Consider the following 10,761-nt stretch of genomic DNA (forward strand, 5'->3'; position numbering starts at 1 on the left):
CTTAGATGGAGAAATATTAGATCTGAGGTGTTGTGCCCACGTAATTAACTTGATTGTGAATGAAAGATTTAAAGAAATGCATGACTCCATTTCTAGTATTCGCAATATGGAGAGGTATGTTAGATCATCCCCAAGAGATTGACAAAATTAAAAGATTATGTTGAACAAAAAAAATTGAATGCAAAGCACTTGTTTGTTTGTACGTGGCGACTCGATGAAATTTCACTTATTTGATGCTGGATCATGCCTTGAAATTTAAGAAAGCCTTCAAAGTATCCGAGGAAGAAAAATTAGATTATGTTGAGTACTTCAATGAAGGGGATCATGGAAAAAAAAGAATATGACCTCAAACCATTGATGATTGGAAAAATGTTGAAGTGTCGGTAAAGTTTTTAAAGGTCTTTTATGATGTCACTACGTAGATAATAAAAACGGTTGAAAAGCAACCATTTCTCTTCTCAACTGTGCATTTCTAGTGGGTGAAAAATACTTGATAAAAAGATTCTAAGCTAGATTATTCTAAGAATCAATGGCTCCGGGTGCTAAGGTATTCAACCATGATTTAGGCTACATTTTCATTTTGATACCAAATTCTCTTCACAAAAATAACATGCATAACTTTATATATTCTCAAAATGAAAACTTATAACCTTCCCTGAGGCATTCCAAGAGTTGGTAACTTTCCTATATTATAATCATAATTAGCGTGTAAATGTATCCTTAGAGTAAATAAAAAGTCTTAAAATATATTAATGGAATACCATAGCACTAAATTATCATCCATAAAAAAATTGCAACCATCTAAGAATAAATGAAGTTTGATTCTCTCTAATATGATACGTATTGCAACATTTTGTGATAATTTGAACAACATTTTCTTCACATCTTACTTGAAGTTTATATTGCATGATTGATGGTTTGGTTCATATCAGTCTCTTTGTTGTATATTATATTCTGTCCACTTTCAGGTCCAAAATAAATTTCAAACCTGTAGGTGGGTTCATATACTAAATTCTGCACAAGAAAATTTGACTTTATTTTGGCTCCACCTCACTATAATCTACAACAAGTAACCAAGTTAAGTTCCCCGACAATAAGAAAGATATCGACATATCAACTAACATAAAAGTTTATTGAATTAATTTCTAGGTGTTTGATGGAAATCATCACCTATGGTTACTCTACACAAAGTTAAGATAAAGAAGGATAGACGATGTATGTAAAGTCAACAAGATCTAAATGACAGTATTAGAACTTCAATCTCTAATCTGCATTCACACTTACTATCCTATCTAGACGACAATTGACTTTACTTACTCAACAATTAGCATACTTATCCAACAACGAGTGCATTTACTTACCATACTTAATTATGATAATTTACATATCCAAGAACTAGTCCAAAGCAAAAAATTACATACATATTATTTTTTTTTTAAATATGAGCATAGAAAATTATTGATAATGGTAATTATAGGATTTAAACTCAACCAAAATCTAAAGCTTTAGACCACTTATATGCTTATATTTGTTTAGAATGTGGGCACAGAAAATAATTAATAATGAGAATTATGGAATTAGAACCCACAACCTATTGAACCAAAGCATAAATCTAACATACAAACAACTTGCTTGCTAAAAAAAACAGAGGAATCAATAACTTACTTATGCAACTCAAGCCAAAGTATCTTACAGAGAATTTATTTGCTTAATAAAGGAGGAATCGATAAATAATGACAACTATGGGATTTGAACCCACATCATATCAAACCAGAGCCTAAATCTAGCATCTTAGACCAGACAAACAAATTATCATACAATTAAAAAAAAACAAATTATTTACTTATTCAACAAACCGAAAAATAGATAATTTACTTAACCAAGAGCTAGAACAAAGCAAAAAAATTATATGCATATACTTGTTTAAGATATGGGCATAGAAAAATATATATCATTAATGACAACTGTGGAATTTGAACCTACGCCCGTTCAGACCAGAGCCTAAATCTGGCGCCTTAGACCACACAAATAATTTACTTATTCAACAAACCGAGACATCAATCAGTAGCAAAAAAATTATATGCATATACTTGTTTAAGATATGGATTAATGAGATTTAGGTCTTAGACCACTCGGCCAAATTGTCATATTATAAGACACAAATAATTTACTTATTCAACAAACCGAGAGAACAAAGCAAAAAATTATATGCATGTACTTGTTTAAGATATGGCCACAAATGGCAATTTTGGGATTTGAACTTATGCCCTTTCAAACCAGAGTGTAAATTTGGTGCCTTAGACCACTCGGCCAAATTATCATACAATAAGACACAAAGAATTTACTTATTCAACAAACCGAAAACAAAAAGCAAAAAATTGTGTTTAAGATTTGAGCATAGAAAATTATAGATCATCAATTAATGACAACTGTGGGATTTGAACTCACACCCTTTTGGACCAAAGCCTAAATCTAACACCTTAGACCACTCGGTCAAATTGTCATACTATAAGACACAAATAATTTACTTATTTAACAAATCGAGAAATCGATAATTTACATACCTACCGGCTAGAACAAAGAAAAAAATTATATGCATATACTACTGTGGGATTTGAACTAGGGGTGTACACCCAACCCGGAAACCCGAGAACCCAACCCGACCAAACCCGAAATATAAGGGTTAGCTGGGTTGTGTTGGTTTTCGAGTTTGGGTTGGGTCCATTTTTTTGAACCAGATCTAATTTGGGCTGGGTTCAGTTCCAAAAAAAAAAATGATTGGGTTAACCCGGCCCAACCCGAAAATATGAAAAAAAAAAAAAAAAGAAATTGACCCAACCCCTCCCAAAGTCAAAGCCCAATCTACAGTCTTGTCTTGTCTCTCACCAAAGCCCAAGACACTTTAAAACTCAATAATTACTTAATTGGTGTGAATAAATTTAAAATAACTCATCTCTCTCTCCCTCCCTGCTATCTTCTCTACGTCCTAGGCACCCTCCCTCTTTGCTCTCATCCGTCTCTCTCTGCGCCCTCTACTCTCAACCTCTTCTCTCTCTCCTTCTCTATCAGCATACAAGCTTTTGTCTTACTCTCTCAGCACAGCCTCACCTCACTGCCTTTTTCTCTCTTTTCTCACATCAAAATACAAATCTCTCTCAACACTTAGTCTCTCACAAGAAATTTGATCTCAATAGCATTCTCTCGCATTCTTTGTCTTGTTTCTCTCTCGCGCGCCGTCTTTCTCTCTTTAGTCTCTTGGAGCGCCATAACGGATAAGCTTTTTCTCTTTTTGTTATATCACATGCAAAGACTGATTGTATATTTTAACTTTAATGCATCCTATGGTAATTATTTATATTGGGTTTAAATGTTTGAATCTATTTTACTTTTTTTTTTCATAGATGGAAAAGGATAGTGCAACTGTAAAGTTGTTGGAAAATAAACTAAGAGAGAAAAGAAAAAACCTAAACTTAAATGAGAGAGAATCAGCTGTTATTATTATTATTATTATTATTTTTTTTTGTTTAAATTCAGTCCAAAGTCTTAGGAAAGGAGAGCTTATAGGTGAGAAAACTAACAAATAAAACGTGGGATAGTTATGGCCATTTTTACGGTTAAAAAATTTATAAATAGGCTTTACTTCTAAATGTAATAGTAGAGAGCAAGTAGAGAGCAGCAGCAAGAGAGCAAAAGAAGAAAAACAACAAACTTGTTTGAGTTAAAGTATTAGTGTGTAATAGAAAAAGGTTTTTGAGAATTCTCTGTCTCCTTGTCTCTCCCCTCTCGACACCCCCTTTACAGTTTCGTGAGAATTATCTAAACGAGTTAGTTTCAGAGCGAGTGTCTATTTTCTACAAGTTGGTATCGGAGCGGGTTTTAATTTCAACAAATTGGTATAGAGAAAATTTATTTTCTACAAATTGGTATCAGAGACAATGGCGAACATGATGGGACAAATGTTGCTACCACGATTGACGAAGATGAACTACGAGAATTAGAGCATCCAAATGCTCTTCTCGGTTCGCAAGACGCATGGGAGGTGGTCGAAGAAGGTTTTGAAGAATCGAAGGATACCACGGGTTATACGGCAGCGCAAAACAAGGCGCTAAAGGAATTGCGGTCAAAGGATAAGGCAACATTATACATGCTGTTTCGGGCTGTTGACGAGTCGGGTTTGAGAAGATTGCAAGGGCAACTACTTCAAAAGAAACGTGGGACACTCTAGAAAAGATGTTCAAAAGAACTGACCGAGTTAAGCAGGTGCGCCTCTAGACTCTGCATAGCAAGTTGGAGAGCATGAAGATGAAGGAGTCAGAAAATGTATCTGACTATATTACACGTGTATAAACCGTGGCGAATCAACTAAATCGAAATGGAGAAATGTTACCCGAGACGCGGGTTGTAGAGAAAATCTTGAGGTCGTTAATGGACAACTTTGAGAATGTCGTATGTGGCATAGAAGAGTCGAAGGACCTGACGAAGTTCACAATCGATGAGCTTGCCGGTTCTCTCGAGGCACACGAGCAACGCAAGAAAAGAAGGAGGAGCCACTCGATCAAGCGCTTCAGACAAAGGCATCGATAAAGAATGAAAAGGCACTCTACTCTCAAAATTTTAGAGGTAGAGATCGTGGAAGTCACGGGAATGGTCGAGGTGGTTAAGGCAACACTTACGAAGAAAACTACTAGGAGAAGAGACTGTCGAGCCAAGCAGATTGGCGTGGAAGAGAACGAAATCAAGGGCGTGATCAAGGATACAATTCCAACATCCAGTGCTTTAAATGTCAGAAATATGGTCACTATGCAAATAATTGTAACTCGGAAAAATGTTACAATTGTGGCAGAAGGGGTCACTATGCAAGAGATTGTCGAGCCGAAGAAAAGGTGGAAGAAACTATCAACCTAGCCTTGGATGACGCAACAAACGGAGGCCTTCTTTTGATGGCCCAAAACGAAGAGCCGAACCTAAAAGGAGACGGCGGCGCGAAAGATGATGGCGATAGTCTTGAGTGGTAGAAACTGTTGGAAATGAGGTTATACGCAGGGGATTTGGTAAAATCGTGGTATCGGAGATGAGAAAATCAAAGAAAGATGAACAATCGAATAACAGAGAGCCCGTGCTCAAAGAGAGAGAGCTCCAATGGTCGGAAAGGAAATTCGAGGAAGAAAGAAGAATGAGGATGAAAATTGAAGAAGAAAAGAAAGAGCTCGAAACAAAAGTTGAAAGATTAAATAAAGAAATGGCTGGGTTGAGTAAGAGTTCCTTCTGTCTAAAACATGAGAGAAAAGAATGAGAAGATAATCTCTGATCTTACGAAGAAAGTTAAAGAAGAAATGGAGAAAGAGAAAGGCCTGTACATGAAGATTGAGGTTCTAGTGGACGAGCTATTGAGGGAGAAGAAAGATATAAAGATGCTGACTCAACAGAGAAACTCACTCGACGTGAACCTGAATCAAGTCCAATAGAAGGCAATGAATTTACGACACACGATTGAGACACTCACTCGTGATAAAACCAAACTGGAGGAAACAAGAATGCTAGCTGTAAAAGTTGCTGTGGACTTACGAAGGGAATTGAGTAAACTAAACGAAGCCATGAAGTCTGAGTCAAGCGTGGCTAAGAACTGGAGAAATGAAGAGTTGGAGTCTCAGATGGGCGGCTCTCGAGAAGATCCAAATGAAGTCTCATCAGAGAAGGACAACCCTATTTTGCTGCTCGAGGAAAAGAAAAGAAAATTGAAAAAACCATGACTGAGATCAAGAAAACGAAAACGGCGCAGGTGGAATCATTGAATAGAACATTTAAGTTTATGGGGGGAGTTTTGTTGAAAAATAAATTTAAACGAGAGAGAGAGAGAAAAAAGAAGTAAACTTAAATGAGAGAGAGTGAAAAAGTTGTTATTATTTTTTGTTTTAATTTCGGTCACAAGCCAAATGGATTTTAGGAAAGTTGAGCTTATGGTGAGAAATTAAGGAAGAAAACGTGTGATAGTTATGACCATTTTTAGCGTGAGAAAAATTTATAAATAGGCCTTTACTTCTCAATGTAATAGCAGAGAGCAAGTAGTAGAGACAGCAAGAGAGTAAAAGAAGAAAAACAGCAAATTTGTTTGAGTTAAAGTACAGTGTAATAGAATGTAATAACAGAGAGCAAGTAGTAGAGAACAAGAGAGAGCAGCAAGAGAGCAAAAGAAGAAAAACAGCGAGAACAAGTAGTAGAGAACAAGAGAGAGCAGCAAGAGAGCAAAAGAAGAAAAGCAAGTAGTAGAGAACAAGAGAGAGCAACAAGAGAGCAAAAGAAGAAAAACAACAAACTTGTTTGAGTTAAAGTACAGTGTAATAGAATGTAATAGCAGAGAACAAGTAGTAGAGAACAAGAGAGAGTAGCAAAGAAAAACAGCGAGAGCAAGTAGTAGAGAACAAGAGAGAGCAGCAAGAGAGCAAAATAAGAAAAACAGCGAGAGCAAGTAGTAGAGAACAAGAGAGAGCAGCAAGAGAGCAAAATAAGAAAAACATCAAACTTGTTTGAGTTAAAATACAGTGTAATAGAAAAATACTTTTGAGAATTCTTTGTCTCCTTGTCTCTCCCCTCTCGACACTTTCATGAGAATTATCTAAACGAGTTAGTTTCAGAGCGAGTGTCTATTTTCTACAAGTTGGTATCTAAGTTGGTATCGAAGCAGCTTTTAATTTCAACAAAAGCGGCTTTTAATTTCAACAAATTAGTATCAGAGCAAATTTATTTTCTACACAAGTAGCTCTAGTAATTATAATGCATCGAAGCCACCATTGGCTGCACAATCTAAATTTAAGAAGAAACCCAGTAAATCAACCGTGTGGGATCACTTTACAAGATTAGAGAACAATAATAAGAGGTGCAAGTGCAACTATTGAACTAAGGAGTATGCTTGTGATACTAATTCCTGTGGAACTAGCAAGTTATGGAAGTACTTAAGAAATCAGTGTAGAAAGTACACATATAAAGTGGAGAACAAAGGACAAACCACTCTAAGTTTTCAACGTTCAATAGATAGAAAGAGTGGTAGTAATATTGTTACTTCATTATTTAGTCAAACAAGATGTAGAGCAGCATGTATCAAGATGATAATTATGAAGGAGTTGCCATTTAAATTTGTAGAGAATGAGGGTTTCAAATTGTTTTGTAGTATTGCATGTCCTAAGTTTGACCTTCCGTCAAAAGTAACCATTGCTAGAGATATATTTCAGCTTTATCTATCTAGAAGAAGTAGGAGTTGAAAGATTTTTTAGTCCGTCATTCCAAGGGGTTATCTTACCACTGACACATGGACTTCGTTGTAAAACATTAATTATATGGTAATCATCGTACATTTTATTGATTCATAATGGAATTTGCATAAAAGAATTCACAACTTTTGTCGAGTTGCTAACCACAAGAGAGAGACTATTGGCAAGATTATTAGAGTTGTTTATTGGAATGGAGAATCGATAAGGTTTTCTCTATCATAATTGATAATGCAAGTTTCAATGATTTAGCTATTTCATATATTATGAGAAGGCTTAGAAGTTGGAATTCACTTGTCTTAGATGAGAAATATTACACATGAGGTGTTGTGCTCACATAATTAATTTGATTGTGAATGAAGGGCTTAAAGAAATACATGACTCCATTTCTAGTGTTCGTAATGTCGTGATATATGTAAGATCATCCCCCAAGAGATTGACAAAATTTAAAGATCGTGTTGAACAAGAAAAAATTAAATGTAAAACACTTGTTTGTTTGGATGTGGCGACTCGATGGAATTCCACTTATTTGATGTTTGATCATGCCTTGAAATTTGAAAAAGTTTTCAAAGTATTAGAGGAAGAAGAATTAGATTATGTTAATTACTTCAAAAAGGGGATCATGGAAACAAAAGAACAGGGCCACCAACCATTGATGATTGGAAAAATGTTGCAGTGTTTGTAAAGTTTTTGAAGGTTTTCTATGATGTCACTACGAAGATAAGTGATTCTTTAGATGTGACTTCTAATTCTTATTTTCATGAGCTTTGGGTATTCGAGAACTTTTAATATAGTGGAGTACAAATGCGAACTCTGTTTTAAGTAACATGAGTTCCAGTATGAAAGTTAAGTATGACAAATATTAGGGCTCAGTGGAAAGAATTAATAAGTTGATATTCATAGCAGTGGTACTCGATCCTCGTTACAAATTGGATTCCATATCATTTTGCTTTTCGAATATTTAAGAAGATGTTATGGCTAAAGTGATGGTGGATGACATAAATAATTATTTAATTCGTTTGTATGATTATTATAAGTTTTATGATAATGCTCAAGATCATCATCAATCTGAATGAATAAAGACTCACTCCTTAGTCCATGAGTATGGAGATGGACACAATTGATAAAGTGAATTTGAGTGGTTCAATATTAGTATTATCAAGATACAAACGAAGAAGAAAAGAGCAAAATTCACTCGAGTTAGAGAATGATGTGGATCGATATTTATCTGACCATAGTGAAGAACTTGATGATAATTTTGATATTATGGCATGGTGGAAACCAAATGAGTTTAAACATAGAGTTTTATCGAAAATTGTCCAAGATGTTTTGGCTATTCGAGTGTTGACTGTATCTTCTGAATCAGCATTTAGTACGGGTGGGAATATACTTGATTCTTTTAAGGAGTTCCTTGACACCTAAAACAGTGGAAGCTCTGATATGCACACAAAATTGGATAAGTAGATACTGCAAAATTGGATAAGTAGAAAATCAGTATCGTTAGATATTACTCAACAACTTGAAGATTTGGAGATTTGTTCTAAGATTGAGACAGGTAACTCCAAATCCATTTCCTCAAGCTCCACCAATTTCATGCGAGAATAATTATTTTTCAATGTAAGTAAAATATTTGAAGTTATAATATACTTCCTCTAAACAATCCTAAAATGGTACTAACTTTCAAGATGTTATTTAATCAGTATCGTTGGATAATATTTGAAGTTATAGTATACTTCCTCTAAACAATCCTAAAATGGTACTAACTTTCAAGATGTTATTTAATCAGTATCGTTAGATATTACTCAACAACTTGAAGATTTGTTCTAAGATTGAGACAGGTTAGATATTACTCAACAACTTGAAGATTTGTTCTAAGATTGAGACAGGTTATACTTCCTCTAAACAATCCTAAAATGGTACTAACTTTCAAGATGTTATTTAATTAGTATCGTTAGATATTACTCAACAACTTGAAGACTTTCAAGATGTTATTTAATCAGTATCGTTAGATATTACTCAACAACTTGAAGACTTTCAAGATGTTATTTAATCAGTATCGTTAGATATTACTCAACAACTTGAAGATTTGTTCTAAGATTGAGACAGTAACTCCAAATCCAGGGTTAGGTTGGGTCAAAAAGATCCTACAATAAGGCATAATTCATAGATCATTAATGACGGTTAGGTTGGGTCTAAAAGATCCTACGATAAGGCATACTTCATAGATCATTAATGACAACTATGGGATTTGAACCCACGCCCTTTCAGACCAGAGCCTAAATCTAGCGCCTTAGACCACTCGAACAAATTGTCATACAATAAGACACAAATAATTTACTAGCGCCTTAGACCACTCGAACAAATTGTCATACAATAAGACACAAATAATTTACTTATTCAACAAATCGATAAGACACAAATAATTTACTTATTCAACAAATCGAGAAATCAAAAAATTATATGCATATACTTGTTTAAGATATGGATATAGAAAATAATAGATCAACAAATCGATAAGACACAAATAATTTACTTATTCAACAAATCGAGAAATCAAAAAATTATATGCATATACTTGTTTAAGATATGGATATAGAAAATAATAGATCATGACAACTGTGGGATTTGAACCCACGCCCTTTCAAACCAGAGCCTAAATCTAGTGCCTTAGACCACTCGGCCAAATTGTCATACTATAAGACACAAATAATTTACTTATTCAACAAATCGAGATATGGACATATACCTGTTTAAGATATGGACATAGAAAATAATAAATCATGACAACTGTGGGATTTGAACCCACGCCCTTTCGGACCAGAGCCTAAATCTGGCGCCTTAGACCACTCGTCCAAATTGTCATACGATAAGACACAAATAATTTACTTATTCAACAAATCAAGAAATCAGATATGGACATAGAAAATAATAGATCATGACAACTATGGGATTTGAACCCACGCCCTTTTAGACCAGAGCCTAAATCTGGCGCCTTAGACCACTCGGTCAAATTGTCATACTATAAAACACAAATAATTTACTTATTCAACAAATCAAGAAATCAGATATGGACATAGAAAATAATAGATCATGGCAACTGTGGGATTTGAACCCACGCCCTTTCGGACCAGAGCCTAAATCTGGCACCTTCCAAATTGTCAAACTATAAGACACAAATAATTTACTTATTCAACAAATCGAGATATGGACATATACCTGTTTAAGATATGGACATAGAAAATAGATCATGACAATTGTGGGATTTGAACCCACGCCCTTTCGGACCAGAGCCTAAATCTGGCGCCTTAGACCACTCGGCCAAATTGTCATACTATAAGACACAAATAATTTACTTATTCAACAAATCGAGATATAGACATATACCTTTTTAAGATATGGACATAGAAAATAATAGATCATGACAACTGTGGGATTTGAACCCACGCCCTTTCGGACCAGAGCCTAAATCTGGCGCCTTAGACCACTCGGCCAAATTGTC

At 34.9% G+C, this 10,761-nt stretch overlaps 5 non-coding genes across 5 annotated transcripts; all 5 read right to left on the reverse strand.

The window, feature by feature from the left end:
• Positions 1–9,872: 9,872 nt before the first annotated feature.
• Positions 9,873–9,952, reverse strand: TRNAL-UAG. Its single transcript has one exon. It is a non-coding gene; the product is annotated as a tRNA-Leu (tRNA).
• A 91-nt stretch (positions 9,953–10,043) lies between these two features.
• TRNAL-UAG lies at positions 10,044–10,123 on the reverse strand. The gene has a single exon. It is a non-coding gene; the product is annotated as a tRNA-Leu (tRNA).
• Positions 10,124–10,198: 75 nt separating this feature from the next.
• TRNAL-UAG lies at positions 10,199–10,278 on the reverse strand. Its single transcript has one exon. It is a non-coding gene; the product is annotated as a tRNA-Leu (tRNA).
• Positions 10,279–10,510: 232 nt separating this feature from the next.
• Positions 10,511–10,590, reverse strand: TRNAL-UAG. The gene has a single exon. It is a non-coding gene; the product is annotated as a tRNA-Leu (tRNA).
• A 91-nt stretch (positions 10,591–10,681) lies between these two features.
• On the reverse strand, positions 10,682–10,761 carry TRNAL-UAG. The gene has a single exon. It is a non-coding gene; the product is annotated as a tRNA-Leu (tRNA).

The sequence above is a fragment of the Cucurbita moschata genome, unplaced genomic scaffold (assembly GCF_002738365.1).
Source record: "Cucurbita moschata cultivar Rifu unplaced genomic scaffold, Cmos_1.0 Cmo_Scf00047, whole genome shotgun sequence".
In the NCBI taxonomy this organism is placed as follows: Eukaryota; Viridiplantae; Streptophyta; class Magnoliopsida; order Cucurbitales; family Cucurbitaceae; genus Cucurbita; species Cucurbita moschata.